This window comes from Patiria miniata, unplaced genomic scaffold (genome assembly GCF_015706575.1).
Source record: "Patiria miniata isolate m_02_andy unplaced genomic scaffold, ASM1570657v1 HiC_scaffold_15, whole genome shotgun sequence".
Lineage (NCBI taxonomy): Eukaryota > Metazoa > Echinodermata > Asteroidea > Valvatida > Asterinidae > Patiria > Patiria miniata.
In genome coordinates, this window is record NW_024037053.1 from 3,093,326 (window position 1) to 3,106,983 (window position 13,658).

Consider the following 13,658-nt stretch of genomic DNA (forward strand, 5'->3'; position numbering starts at 1 on the left):
AACAATACAAGTTGAAGTACATGTAACCTAGACTGAGCCTGGAAACGGATCTTGAGGCTCGGTTGTTTACGGTAGTCGACTGCTTTTAAGGAGCACGTAGACCTAAATATTTTCGTTTTGCCAGATTCATTTTCACTTTTGTCTCCGGGTTTGTCAGTGTTCGAACTTGAAAGTGTAGTCGAGATAACTGGCTGTATTTCCCAGATACAGTGAAGTTGTGTCTGTAACTGCCGCTCTCGACGCTCGATATTAGGCCTGCGTGCGGTACTCATACCACATCTTATCTTGTAGAACTATCAGGGGTTTCGAAACTTTTGCAGCAAGAGGGACGAGCATCAATGGGGATGAAGACCCTTGTGAAGCCCCGGTCGATCGTGCTGCTCGTGGTGATCGCCTGGCTGGCCGTTGGAGTCCGGGTGACTAGAGCGAAGGGAATCGGAAACCTGCTGAACAGACATCGGCGAGATGGCGCCGGGGCGAGCGGCGGAGATGGAGGATCATCAAACGGTACCAACTCTTCTTTATTTTTTTATGGACTTATTTAAAAACTTCTTAAGTTAGGCTATAAATAACTGAGGTGAAAATATAACGGCAGTAATGTGCTCGGGGCTCTACTGTACCACCTTTCTCTTTATATTACCTTACCAAATATTGTCCCTTTCGTCATTATTCACAGAATTTTCCAAAATGTCACTGACATGTTATGCGAAAATTTCCGGGATTTAGCAAGGGCGTTAATCGCTTCTCAATAAAGTTGGGGGGGGGGGGTGACAACCTTGATCAGAACTAATGTAAGCGCGAATTAAGCGCGAAGCCCTTGCGGCGTGTGGTTCGGGGCCCGCTTAACGGCCCGAGAAATTTTTGGGATAGATGCTCTGTGGTGAGATCTGAGGCAATTTCTGACCACTTTAACCATTTATCTTTTTTCGAGTTTGGAGTCATTGAATCAGCGATCCTGGGCTATAGGCTACAATTTTTATTCAAGGACGAAAAAAGTGGGGGGGGGGGGGGCCAAGCGAAATGATGCCCCACCCCTCCCCGCCCACTTAAGTGGAGGGGACATGTCCCCGTCCCCCATCGATTGCGCCAATGGGGTTTAGAAAAGTGTCCTGCAATTTGTTTTTATAGCCCCGTCTTTCGTTGACCTATAATCTGCCCTATGAAAGTAAACGGGAAACAACTACGTGACATCACTTTTTCTGGCACAATTCGATCAAAAGGTATTTCTTGTAAAAGCAGTATTGGCAGAATGGTTTTGGCAGCAAACATCGAGAAGAGATGATCTTGTACAGTTAGTTGTACTCTGCCAATGCAACTGAATTTATTATCTCAGTCTGCAAACAAGCTCGAATTGATCGCGGAAGCTGCGGGCCAACGAATTCGTGATCATGCATGAGTGATGATTGTGATATGTAATTTCTTGAAGGAGAAGGAGTAGTGTTTTAGTACAAAAATTAGGTTTTTGACCCATCCCAGAACTGCATAATTGGTAAGCGGTCAGTGGAGAACCATTAAAGTGACATAAAACAGGGCCAGGGCCTGAGGGACGAGTTGATGCAAAGCTGTCACTGGAACGGTTTGTTACGAAAGGAGCGACACAATTTGTTGAGCTGCTCTGTAAATACGCAAAGATCCGTTAATTTTTGCCCATTGCTAATATCCGTTGCCTATCCGTTGCCAGTTCGGCTACGGGATGGAGGGTCCATCTACGAAGGCCGAGTGGAGGTCTACGCCAACGGCCAGTGGGGTACCGTGTGCGACGACAGTTGGGACCTGAACGACGCCAACGTGATCTGCCGTGAGCTGGGCTTCGGAGCGGCCCTGACGGCGGCCTCGCACGCCCAGTACGGCCCCGGAGTGGGACCGATACAGCTGGACGATCTGGGATGCACGGGGCAAGAGAGCTCCATCTTTCACTGCTCGCATGCTGGGGTACAGCAGCACAATTGTGGGCACTCGGAGGATGCTGGGGTGCAGTGCTCGGAGCCTACCAACGGAGGAGGTAAACATAAAATTACTGTCGACTGCTTTGATTTGAGACATCAACCTGTTACTCACGATTGCCTAGGGCCAGGGACGCACGACACTTGAGATACAGCCGAGGATGCGATGTGTCCTCGAGGTTGTAAAAGTCTCACTCTAACCTGCCACCATTTTTTTTATGGCAATAAAATCAAACGATGGAGGTAAAACTTACTCTACATGAAATAACATAGTATTAGTAAGTACACGAAATAAAATACAATCATCGCAATGTAACTTATGTGAACAGATGATGGCTAGACGAATCCATGCATTTTCATGGACATTTTTGCCCAGATACAATCATACCAGACAGTACTCCCCCGCTCCCTCCCCCCCCCCCCAAAAAAATTCTTCTTTGATTTTTTTTAAATTTTTTTAAAGATGGTAAGGACGACAACGTCAGACTGGTCAACGGCCCAAACTCCCACAGCGGTCGCGTTGAAATCCGACTGAACGGTGTTTGGGGCACGGTGTGTGACGACATGTGGGACATGCAAGATGCAGTGGTGGTGTGCAGATCCCTGGGTTACCCCGGGGCTAGCTCGGCCCTGGTGCGGTACGGTGCCGGCACCGGGGCGATCCTGCTGGATGATCTGAGGTGCACCGGGCAGGAACAGAGGCTGGAGGATTGTCAGCATAACGGCGTGGGAACCCATAACTGCGGTCATTATGAAGATGTTGGCGTGGAGTGTTTGTCTCAAGCAGGTGGGTTCATGGTGTGGGTGGGTTAGGTTTGGGTTGGGTTCACAGTTGGGTCTGGATGAGGTGGAATAGTTGGGTTATATATATTGGGTTGAAAAAATGGCATGAGCCCCCCCCCCCCCGTATTGATTTTCGGAGGCCTAAGTGTCTGGAAAAAATAGCCGGTCAACATTTCAGCACGCCTCCCTGAAAAAAATTCTGGATCCACCGTGCTAGCCCCCCAAAAATATTGGTTCTAGAACCGCGCCTGGTTGGGTTGTTGGGGTTGGGGTGGGGCCTCATGAGTTGAGTTGAGTTGTGTTGTGATGGGTTTAGTTGGGTTGGTTGGGATACGTAAGATTAAGTTTGGCCGAATCTAGTTTAATTTGGTTATAGTTGGGTTTGTCTGCATTTGGGTTGTGCTGAGCATGCGCTTAAGATTTGAATTAAGACCAAAATGATGCTTCATCCCACTTTCATTCCCTTAGTTATTACTCCAGATTATTTTGTCCACCAAAAATAGGACCTTAAAAATCAGAAACTCCAATATTTCAGATCCATTGGTTCAAGTGCGCCTCCAAGGTGGAACAACAGACAACGAAGGCCGTCTAGAGATCAACCTCAATGGTGGGACCTGGGGTACACGGTCTGTGATGATGGATGGGGGATGGAGGAGGCACAGGTGGCCTGTCGTATGCTAGGCTTCCCCGGGGCAATAGCCGCGAGGTGGGCCGCGTTCTTTGGCCAGGGGAGCGGTGACATCTACCTGGATGACGTGCAGTGCGACGGGTCCGAGCAGTCGCTGCTGAAATGCACCTACGTGGATCGGTACAGCCACAACTGTCAGCACAGCGAGGACGCGGGCGTCGTGTGTCAGCCCCAAGGTAGGTCCTATGTTTGCCGTTTCATTATCGTGACCAACTTGGTCCGAAGCGGGATAAAAAGGGACAGCAGTACCCCACATACCCCTACCGTACGGATGGGTGGATGATTTTGATTTTGCTTTTCATTTTACCAAAGTGATAAGGATGGGTACAGTACTAGCTTAGGTGGACTCCCTTTCCTCCCTACGTTACAGAGTCAAAGTGCAATGAAGACTTCGTCCAACTTGGGCTAGGTACAGTACCTGCATTTTGGTGTACATTTCTAGAGTGATTTAGATGTCTTGTTTGAAACAGAGTCTCACACAGTGGAATTTAGACTTGTTAAACAGGGCTGTCAACTCAACCCTCTGTTCTTGCTTTCTCCTAGTTCGCCTCGCCGGTGGGATCGGCCCAACCTAGGTCGGGTGGAGTTGTACCACGAAGGAGCATGGGTACTGTCTGCGATGACCAGTGGGACATCAATGATGCCGGCATCGTGTGTCGTCAGCTGGGTTACTACGGAGCGACAGCAAGTGTGGGTGGTGCTCGCTTCGGTCCAGGATCTGGGGACATCCTACTGGATCAGTTGGGGTGTCTAGGATGGGAGAGTGACCTCTTTGAATGTCCACACGGGGGGCTGGGAAACCATGACTGTCATCATGGGGAGGACGCTGGAGTCATCTGTAACGTGAACGGTACGATTCTGATCCATAGGTCGATTGCAAGTCAGTCATATTGTCTCTCTGTGGAGGGAGGGTGCTGGGAAATTCACAAGAGTTTTGGGCAATTTGAGGAGGGGCGCTGACAAAACTGTCTGAGGTTTCACCCCTTTACCGCATACAGAAATGAAAATGTATCTGTATATTAATTCGCCAACAGTTCGCCTGGTTGATGGTGCGTCCACTAATGAAGGCCGTGTGGAGGTCTACTACCACGGCGAGTGGGGTACAGTCTGTGACGATGGATGGTCGCTGGACGATGCCCGCGTGGTCTGCCGTGAACTCGGCCTTGGGGACGCCCAGGAAGCCACTCAGAATGCTCGCTTCGGTCCTGGAACCGGGTACATCTATCTGGACGACGTTGGGTGCTCTGGAATGAGGATACCCTGATGGAGTGCAGTCACCTACCCATCGGGATCCATAACTGCATGCACACGGAGGATGCTGGCGTCATATGCCAAGCACAAGGTATCTGATGAGTGGTCGTAAGGTGTAGGCCCCATGCGATCGTAATGCTCGCTAGCAGGTCATTGTGCTGGTTATGTCCAACCCTTTACTTGCATGAAATCGAAAGACACTGGCATCATATTATACTAATCACAAGATAGCTGATACAATAGTCGTAAGGCTTAGGTTCCATGCGATCGTAATGACCACAGACAAGTCAGGACAATATAAGTCACAACAACTTTCAGAGCCACATGTCTATCAAACTAAGTATAACCGCACACCATCCAACCAATGGACACAAACTCTAGCTGCATTGACATGAAAATGAATGCGAATCTTTCCATCAAGTGAAGCTCTTCACTTTCCACTGGGCACACAACCTTGGACATTACTAATACATGTATACCCAAAACGAGTTAAGAAAATGTATGTTGGATTTTAAAATGTTCGATCCAAATTTTGTTTTCCAATAAATCCGAAGATATATCCAACATGTCAAGATCAAAAATAAAGAAATATCTTCAAAAGTAACATGCCCGAATGGAATTGTTCCTTTTGAAGATTCGATTCGGTTGAGTGGGGGAGACAACAATCGCGAGGGTCGTGTGGAGGTCTTCTACAACGGCGTCTGGGGCACCGTCTGTGACGACTCCTGGGATCTGAACGACGCCACAGTGGCCTGCCGTCAACTGGGCTTCACGAGCGCCCAATCTGCGCCAATCGGGGCCCACTTCGGCCAGGGGGTGGACCCGGTGTACCTGGATGATGTGCAGTGTACGGGGAGCGAAGCTACGCTGATGTCTTGCGAGCATTCCGGCATCGGGCAGCACAACTGCGGTCACGGGGAGGACGCGGGCGTGGTTTGCAACTCCCAAGGTATGAACTTAGAAATAGAAGCAGTTTTCCTAACAATATCACTCAGAAGCAGCAACAGCAACTGCAATAACGATGCTAGCTGAAATTCAGAAGTAATAAAAACGGCAACAGCCAGAATGAACGAGGGCATTCCCAACAACAATAGCAGCAGTAATTTCAGTATAGTACTAACAACATTTAAATATAAAAGCTTTAATGAAAGCAGCACAGCAAAATCTTAGCAATAACTGCTGTTGCCACAGATTCATCTGAAAGTTTTTGTTTTTCTTTAGGGTTAAAAAATCTCATAAGAAGCTTACAGTTTCATCGAACAGATTCAAACATTTCACAGACTCAAATCTGATTTGAGAATAATGCATTCATCTCAGGCACAGCTGGCCAATGGTCTTGCTGCTTTGATGCAGTTTGTCATGTGAGACAAGAAAGGGGCTTCTCATTGGTTGATCCTCCGAATGTCTGGCAATATGGAGGCAATATCTGGCAAATGCTTGCACCAGGGTGCAAAAAAATCAGAAAGTTTCTCAAGGTGCAAGCCTTCATTTTCTCCCACAGTTGGACTCCGTCTTGTCGACGGGATTTCTCGCAACGAGGGCCGGCTAGAGATCTTCCTGAATGGCGCCTGGGGCACGGTTTGCGACGACTCATGGGGACTGCAGGACGCCAAAGTAGCGTGTCTTCAGCTCGGCTTCCCCGACGCCCTGGCCGCCACACCAGCGCGTCTTACGGGAGCGGCACGGGGCCGATTCTGCTGGATGACGTAGCCTGCGTGGGACACGAGACCGACCTGAGCAGCTGCCAACATGCTGGTATCGGGAACCATAACTGTAACCATAACGAGGATGCAGGCGTGGTTTGCTTGCCATCGGGTAAAAAAATCCTCTAAATTCTTCTAAACAAGATGGCTTGGTTAAGCAACAATCTGTGTTTAATTGAGACATTGGGCTCATTTCTACTCTAGTTTACAAAACAAAAAAAAAAGCCCTGTATCAAAACTTCTTCACCAAAAGAATATAAGAATTGTTTACCTCATATTTTATTTTTAAACTTCGGGAAAATATGTGGATACATTACAGAAGAGCAAGAAAACATTCCATCTCTGGTTCTCCTTAGAACAGTTTTTTAATTAGAGTTTACTTCACATGGTGTTTGACTTTATCGGTGGTTCTTTATGATTCACGAACTTAACCAAAATACAGCAAGAACTGGTTGATCAAGTGGTGTTTTTTTCCTCATTATTCTACCAAAGTTCGTTTGGTCGGAGGTTCAAGCTCCAACGAAGGGCGCGTGGAGGTTTTCTCCGAAGGTGCCTGGGGAACCGTCTGTGATGACGGCTGGGACTCCAACGACGCGACCGTCGTCTGCCGGGAACTGGGCTTCCAAGGCATGGCCGAGGCCCTGCCACAGGCCGCCTTCGGCCAGGGACACGGGCTGGACATTCTCCTGGATGATCTGGCCTGCCAGGGAGACGAGGAGACGCTGTTGAAGTGCCAACACAACGGGCTGGGGAATCACAACTGCGGGCATCATGAGGACGCCGGAGTCCGCTGTGGCGTAGCAGGTGATGAACAAAAACTTCTGAAGCTAGACGCAAGAAAGAAATAAACTTCAGTCTATAAAGTTTAAAAGTTTTCTAGATATTACCTCAAAGGGATGGTAACATCTCTCCACCATTTTGGCCAATATATGAGTTAGGTCCTAAACGCTTTTGATGACAATTGGTTTCTATGAGACTGTAACGGAATCCACACTCCAAACAGCTTTCTGGGACATCATTTAACCACTTTATGCACCATCAAAAGTTCTAGCCTCGAGTGAAAATTGAGAGTGGTAGTTTCCTTCGAAATTTAAGGTGTTACACTTATGCGGTCTAACAACTCTAAATGTTTGTCAAGAATTAGACCACCGCGCCGGTTCTGCCAGACAAAACTCAAATTTAGTTTTTCTAAAATCAAATCCCAGATATAATTTGAATTTGATAAATGTGTATATTTTGACAGAGGTGTATCCAGGGTCCAGTTTGCATAAGGGGACTTGGACATCCTCATTTCTTTTCAAGGGGTGGAAAAATTAATGAAATTGGTCAAAGTTTCAATAAATAACTTTTGTCACTTATTCTGGTCTTGCAGTCCGACTGGTCGAAGGTTCGATGCCCAGCGAGGGACGAGTCGAGCTCTTCGCCAACGGTTACTGGGGCACGGTATGCGACGACGGGTGGGGCCTAGTCGACGCAGGAGTCGTGTGCCGTCAGCTGGGCTTCAGTAGCGCCCAGGAGGCCACAATGTCGGCTCGATTCGGCGCAGGGACCGGGGAGATCCTGCTAGACGATGTCAGTTGTAGCGGGGGCGAGGAGCGACTGACGGAGTGCTCGCACACGGCATCGGCATGCACAACTGTAACCACGGGGAGGATGCCGGCGTGGTTTGCAATGGGGTGGCAGGTAAGGCGGGACATGGATCTCGTAAAAAGAACCAGCAGCCAAATTCTTGGGCTGGATTGCTCAACAAAGATAATGTGTTAAGAAAACAATTCAGCTGGGAACCAGTCACACAAGACAATTATCACATATAGTTTGGGGTTGAAACCTGACAACTTCACAAGATAAGATCGCAACTCACATCGTAAAGTCCAGTGAGTCTCATGTCAACTTATCAGCTACTTAGAAGGAACTGAAACAAACGCAGTCTCTCGTAGTTCCCTGATTTCTCATGTTCTTGTGATTTGACTTGTGATTTGACTTGTGATTTGATCTTGTGGGCTTCTGTCGAACTTCAATCAGTAAAACTAATGCATTTTTTATACCTTTGGTTTGATCCTCAGAGAACATTCGCCTGGTCGGTGGTTCGGGGCCTTACGAGGGTCGGGTCGAGATCTTCCACAGCGGCCGCTGGGGCACGGTGTGTGACGACAACTGGGACATGGTGGACGCGGCCGTGGCTTGCCGTCAGCTGGGCTTCACGGAGGGGGCCGAGCGGGCCACCACAGGGGCCCAGTTCGGTGCCGGTACGGGGACATCTGGCTTGACGACGTAGGGTGTAGTGGAGACGAAGCTATGCTGACATCCTGTCCGCGCGCACAGACTCACAACTGCGGTCATCACGAGGATGCAGGGGTCGTATGCTCCACACGAGGTGATTAGTGACCAAACGGGGTCACATATTTTAGCATTAGTTGCCATTCCGTGTGGTGACAGCTGTGGACTCTGTGCTACATTTGAAGCATTTTGTGCTTGAAATTGCATATGAATGTGCACAGATTATAAACACGTTGCATCTAGCGTGCGTCGGAACTGAGCTGAAATGACCAACGGCAGTGGCGCGAAAGTGTCCTTCGATAGCGATCACCATTTGCATTTTTTTACCGCTGAGGGCGTGGTTATGCACGGGATCCACTGCCAGTATAGGCACAGTAGATGAGTACCACACACTGCAAAATACATGTAATGTAGTGGGACGCGAGTTGCATAATTTCCGGGACTTCAAATATCATGTCCACAGATCAAGTAAAGCGAAATGGTTCCGTCCAAGACCAAACCCGCAGAATAATAAGCCGAATCTTGTAATTTTCTTTTCAGTACAACTCCGTTTGGTAGGCGGTCCCACCTTTAACCAGGGGAGGGTGGAGATCATGCACGGTGGTGTATGGGGGACGATCTGTGACGATGACTGGGACATCAACGATGCCACAGGTGAGCAACTTAAAAGAGCTCTCGAAAGATCTTCAGAACTGTTCTGAAAGTAAAGTCACATTCATGGCCATAATTGCCTGTAACAATAATAGAATGTTGTCATCTAACAACAACGAGATCGTTTGAAGAGTATATCACCTTTGCATGAAGCTCGTTTTATTGTTTAAATAATCTAGGTATACCAGCAGGCTGAAGTCAAGATGGTGCCCAGAGGTCCTTTCATTTGTGAACATTGAGCGTCAATATGTATTTGCTGCCACGAAGGCATACATTTTAAGCCCTGGTTGGCAACAGATTGCCATAAATTGCATATTTACACCCTCACTGTGTATAAGAAAGCGTCCTTTTTATTTAGTATAGTCTTTGGCAGCATTTGTTGGTTGTTTTGTGTTCTTAAATATCTAACAAATGGCCTTTAACAATCTAATGATAGGCCTTTCTTTGGCAACATTATCCTTTATTTTTGCAATGTTGACCTTTCATAGGTTGTCAACCCTTGGTTGGCAATGACAAAGAAAGGTTTATAATATACGCTCATTCTCATATTTCTCGTTGGCGATATAGTTGTGCGCATGAGCAGTCCGCAGAGTCATTGATAACGGAATGTCTGGATAATTTGTCCCTTGCTGTCATAGGTGGTGTGCCACCAGCTGGGATTCTTCGAGGCGTCAGCCGCCCACCAGCAGGCTGGCTACGGTCAGGGCACAGGCCCCATCTTCCTGGACAATGTCCAGTGTCGTGGGGACGAGATGGACATCCTGCTGTGCCAACACAATGGCATCGGTCTCAACAACTGCGGTCACTCGGAAGATGCTGGGGTGTCCTGTGTTGTTGCGAGTAGGTGACAATCTGTGACAGTTGGTGACAATCTGTGACAATATTTGACAATCGGTGACAATCATTAACATCGGTCGGTGACAATCTTTGCCACTCAGTGACAGTTGGTGATAATCTATAAAACTTGGCTTCTGGGTTCCTTCAACATCAGGCTCCAGATTTCTTTTTGATTCTACTTGAAGGTCTTACAAAGGATCGAATTTTTAAAACAAAATGTACTTGTCTCAAACAGTTCGGCTGCAAGGAGGCAACAGTCCGAGCGAGGGGCGAGTGGAGGTGTTCGACCGTGGCGAGTGGGGTGGGGCACCGTCTGCGACGATCACTGGGACTTGCAAGATGCGCGCGTCGTCTGCCGTCAGCTGGGCTACCCTGCCGCCCAGTCAGCCTGGAGCTCGGCCCACTTCGGCGCTGGCACGGGCCGGATTCTTCTGGATGATGTCCGGTGTGAGGGGACTGAGGACGCACTCGGGAGTGTCTGCACTCTGGACTCGGAACCCACAACTGCGGGCACAACGAGGACGCCGGGGTGACCTGCAGCGTGAACGGTGAGTCTATGGCATTGATGAAGGAGACACCAGAGGTGTCCTATATAGGTGTCCATCGCATCCCATGGAATACTATAGGTGACAATTTTGTAACTGTGTTATAAGATAGGACTGTAGGCCAGGAGGTATCATATGGAATCCTATAGGAACTTGTTGGGGACAGAAAACTATAAAGACCAAATAGGCTTCTTTTTGAATTTTTTGGTCAGACAGACATCAGTTTTTCAAAAATATATTAAAGAATGTTGGAATACAATTGCCTATCATTTGATAAATGTTGGGTAATTTTTGAAATGCTCTGACCATAAAAACAGCCATTCGTCTCGTCGGTGGCACCTCACCCTTGAACGGCCGCGTGGAGATCCTTGTGAACGGCCAGTGGGGCACGGTGTGCGATGACGGCTGGGGAATATCGGACGCTCAGGTGGTATGCCGTGAGCTGGGCTACCGGAACGCCCTGGAAGCACCCACCAACGCACGCTTCGGCGCTGGTACCGGTAGCATCTTCCTTGATGATGTAGGCTGTACGGGACGTGAGACGGAGCTCATCAGCTGCCCGCATCGGGGAGTCGGCACCCACAATTGTGGTCACTCGGAAGATGCTGGTGTGGTTTGTTCTAATGGTAGGTTTAAGAAAGAAAGGGTAAGGACAACTGGGCATATTTTCAGGACATGAAAGATAGATTACCGGTCAAAACCGGTCATTACCGATGAATTATTTTGACAAATGAAAGCTTGTCAACAGCCATTTTTTTTTTTTTTTTTTTGGCTTTCTTCCAATTACACAGTGGCACATTTTCTTGGATTTGGCAACTACAAGTCCTGATTCTACACTCTAAAAAGTCCTCAGATTTGAGCCGATATCCGGGTGATTTTCACCTGATACTTTTCCGGTTCAAAATGACCTGGAAAAGAATCAGAGAAGTGTCATTTTGACCTGGCAAACTGTAATTTTGACCCGGAAAGTGTCATTTTGATCTGGAAAAATGTCATTTTGACCTGGCAAAGTGTCATTTTGACCCGAAAAAGTGTCATTTTGACTTCAAAAAAGTATTGTTTTTACCAAAAAAAGTGTAATTTTGACCTGGAAAAGTGTCAGGTCAATTATGCCACAGATTCCTAGTCAGATCAGCTCTTCCGGGACTTTTTAGTGTGTATCAATTATGGGCTCGGACACATTGTGTGAAGGACTTTGAGGGCACTTGTGATTGACTGTAGCTGTTGAGATCAAAAGTAGTTTTTCTTTACCCATTCCTAAATCACCTATATTTTACAAATTTTGTAACAGGGGTGAGCATCCGCCTGGCAGGCAGTCGGAGCACCACGGAAGCCGGGTGGAGATCTTGCACAACGGGGAGTGGGGCACGGTCTGCGACGACTCCTGGGACGATAACGACGCCGCGGTGGCCTGCCGTCAGCTGGGCCTCTCGGGCGGCGTGGCCTACCAGGGTACGGTCACTCCTGGGGTGCTGGCAGCGGGTCCATCTGGCTGGACGATGTGGCTTGTAGCGGAAGTGAGGCTTCGCTGTGGGACTGCACTCATCCTGCGGCGGGCGAGCACAACTGTGGCCATAGCGAGGACGCAGGTGTCAGCTGTAATAGCAATCGTATCACACTCTTTGGGAGGTCGGACATATCTTCTTAGAGTGCATTGATGACTTGGCTGTACGGTTCATTCTCTTCGAGAGTTTCAAATAATTTTCTCAAAGATCTTGATGGCTAATTCCTTTTTCAAACTTCTTTGCAGATGAATTAGTAAAAAATAATCTTGAGAAAGTGAATTCAATTGTATGGTAGGTGAAATGCCGAGCCGTTGGATTCGTGCTGTCAAGTTTTTGTGTGTGCAAATTTGAAGAAGGACGCTTTGCATTGAAACATCTCGCTTTTCATCTAAAAAACTGTAAATTTAAGCTCAAAACATAAGAAGTGTCATTTTGCACGTCTAGTCTAAAATGCATCAATGCAGTTTACTAGTTCAGTGAAACTATTGATTTTTAAATAAAGTTTTGCTTTACTGTGTTATGGTGTCATGTTGAATCAGTATTTAGTTGAATAGGAGACATTTCGTGATTTAGTGGCATTAATCATTTTTAAGTGAGTATACGATACCTTATTGAAATTGCTAGTTTTTAAGTAAACAGAAGATGCAAGAATATCTTCACTTAAAAACAACCAAAAAGTTGATATGGATTCGGCAGCTTTATATGCATGCTCCAGCCACTGAAGTGTGATTTGAATTAAAGAAAAGTATTAAATTATCAAAAATGTAGCCTCTTTACTCAAGTTTTATCATCCAAAAGAAGGAAACCCAAATGTAAATGTAAATTATAAAATATCTAATAAATATTTTTAGATAAGTTAAAGATCATGTGAAACACCAATATGTCCTCTTTCCAATGATGTACCTTGATTGTGTGTCTATGGCCACGGATGACTGAACATTCATTGTTATTCTGTCAAGGGTCAAAACCTGCTGGGCCAAGTTTGTGCAAAAAGGTAACTGGTATACGGCTTAATTTAAAGAAAGAAGACATCCTTTTCTTCAAAACATTTTTTTCAATTTTGACAAAGATTTAACCACTCTCAGTGTTGAATTTAACCCCTCATGGCCTAATGCCTTCAACGTGGCCACCACCTCTTTCTACACAAAGCTCTGCACGAAGTTTAGTCCATTTCAAGCTTTGCATAACAAACCAGCCAGCAATCTTGAGCCAGGTAAAACTTGGCCCAATACAGGTTTTGACCCTTGACGGAATAATAACGAATGCTCAGTCGTCCGTGGCCACAGACACACAATCACGGTATCATTGGAAAGAGGACACATTGGCGTTTCACATTATCTTTAACATATTTGAAAATATTTATTAGTTCTTACATCTGGTTTTCCTTTTTTTTTTATACACCCTGTATATCTGAACTCCCATTATAGTGTCAACTTCATGCCAACATTATGGTATTAAGTAAAGAGGCGCGCAAA

General features: G+C 46.9%; 1 pseudogene; it reads left to right on the forward strand.

Annotated features, from left to right (window-relative positions):
- The first annotated feature begins 23 nt into the window (after positions 1-23).
- Positions 24-12,946, forward strand: LOC119722432 (annotated as a pseudogene).
- The last annotated feature ends 712 nt before the right edge of the window (positions 12,947-13,658 follow it).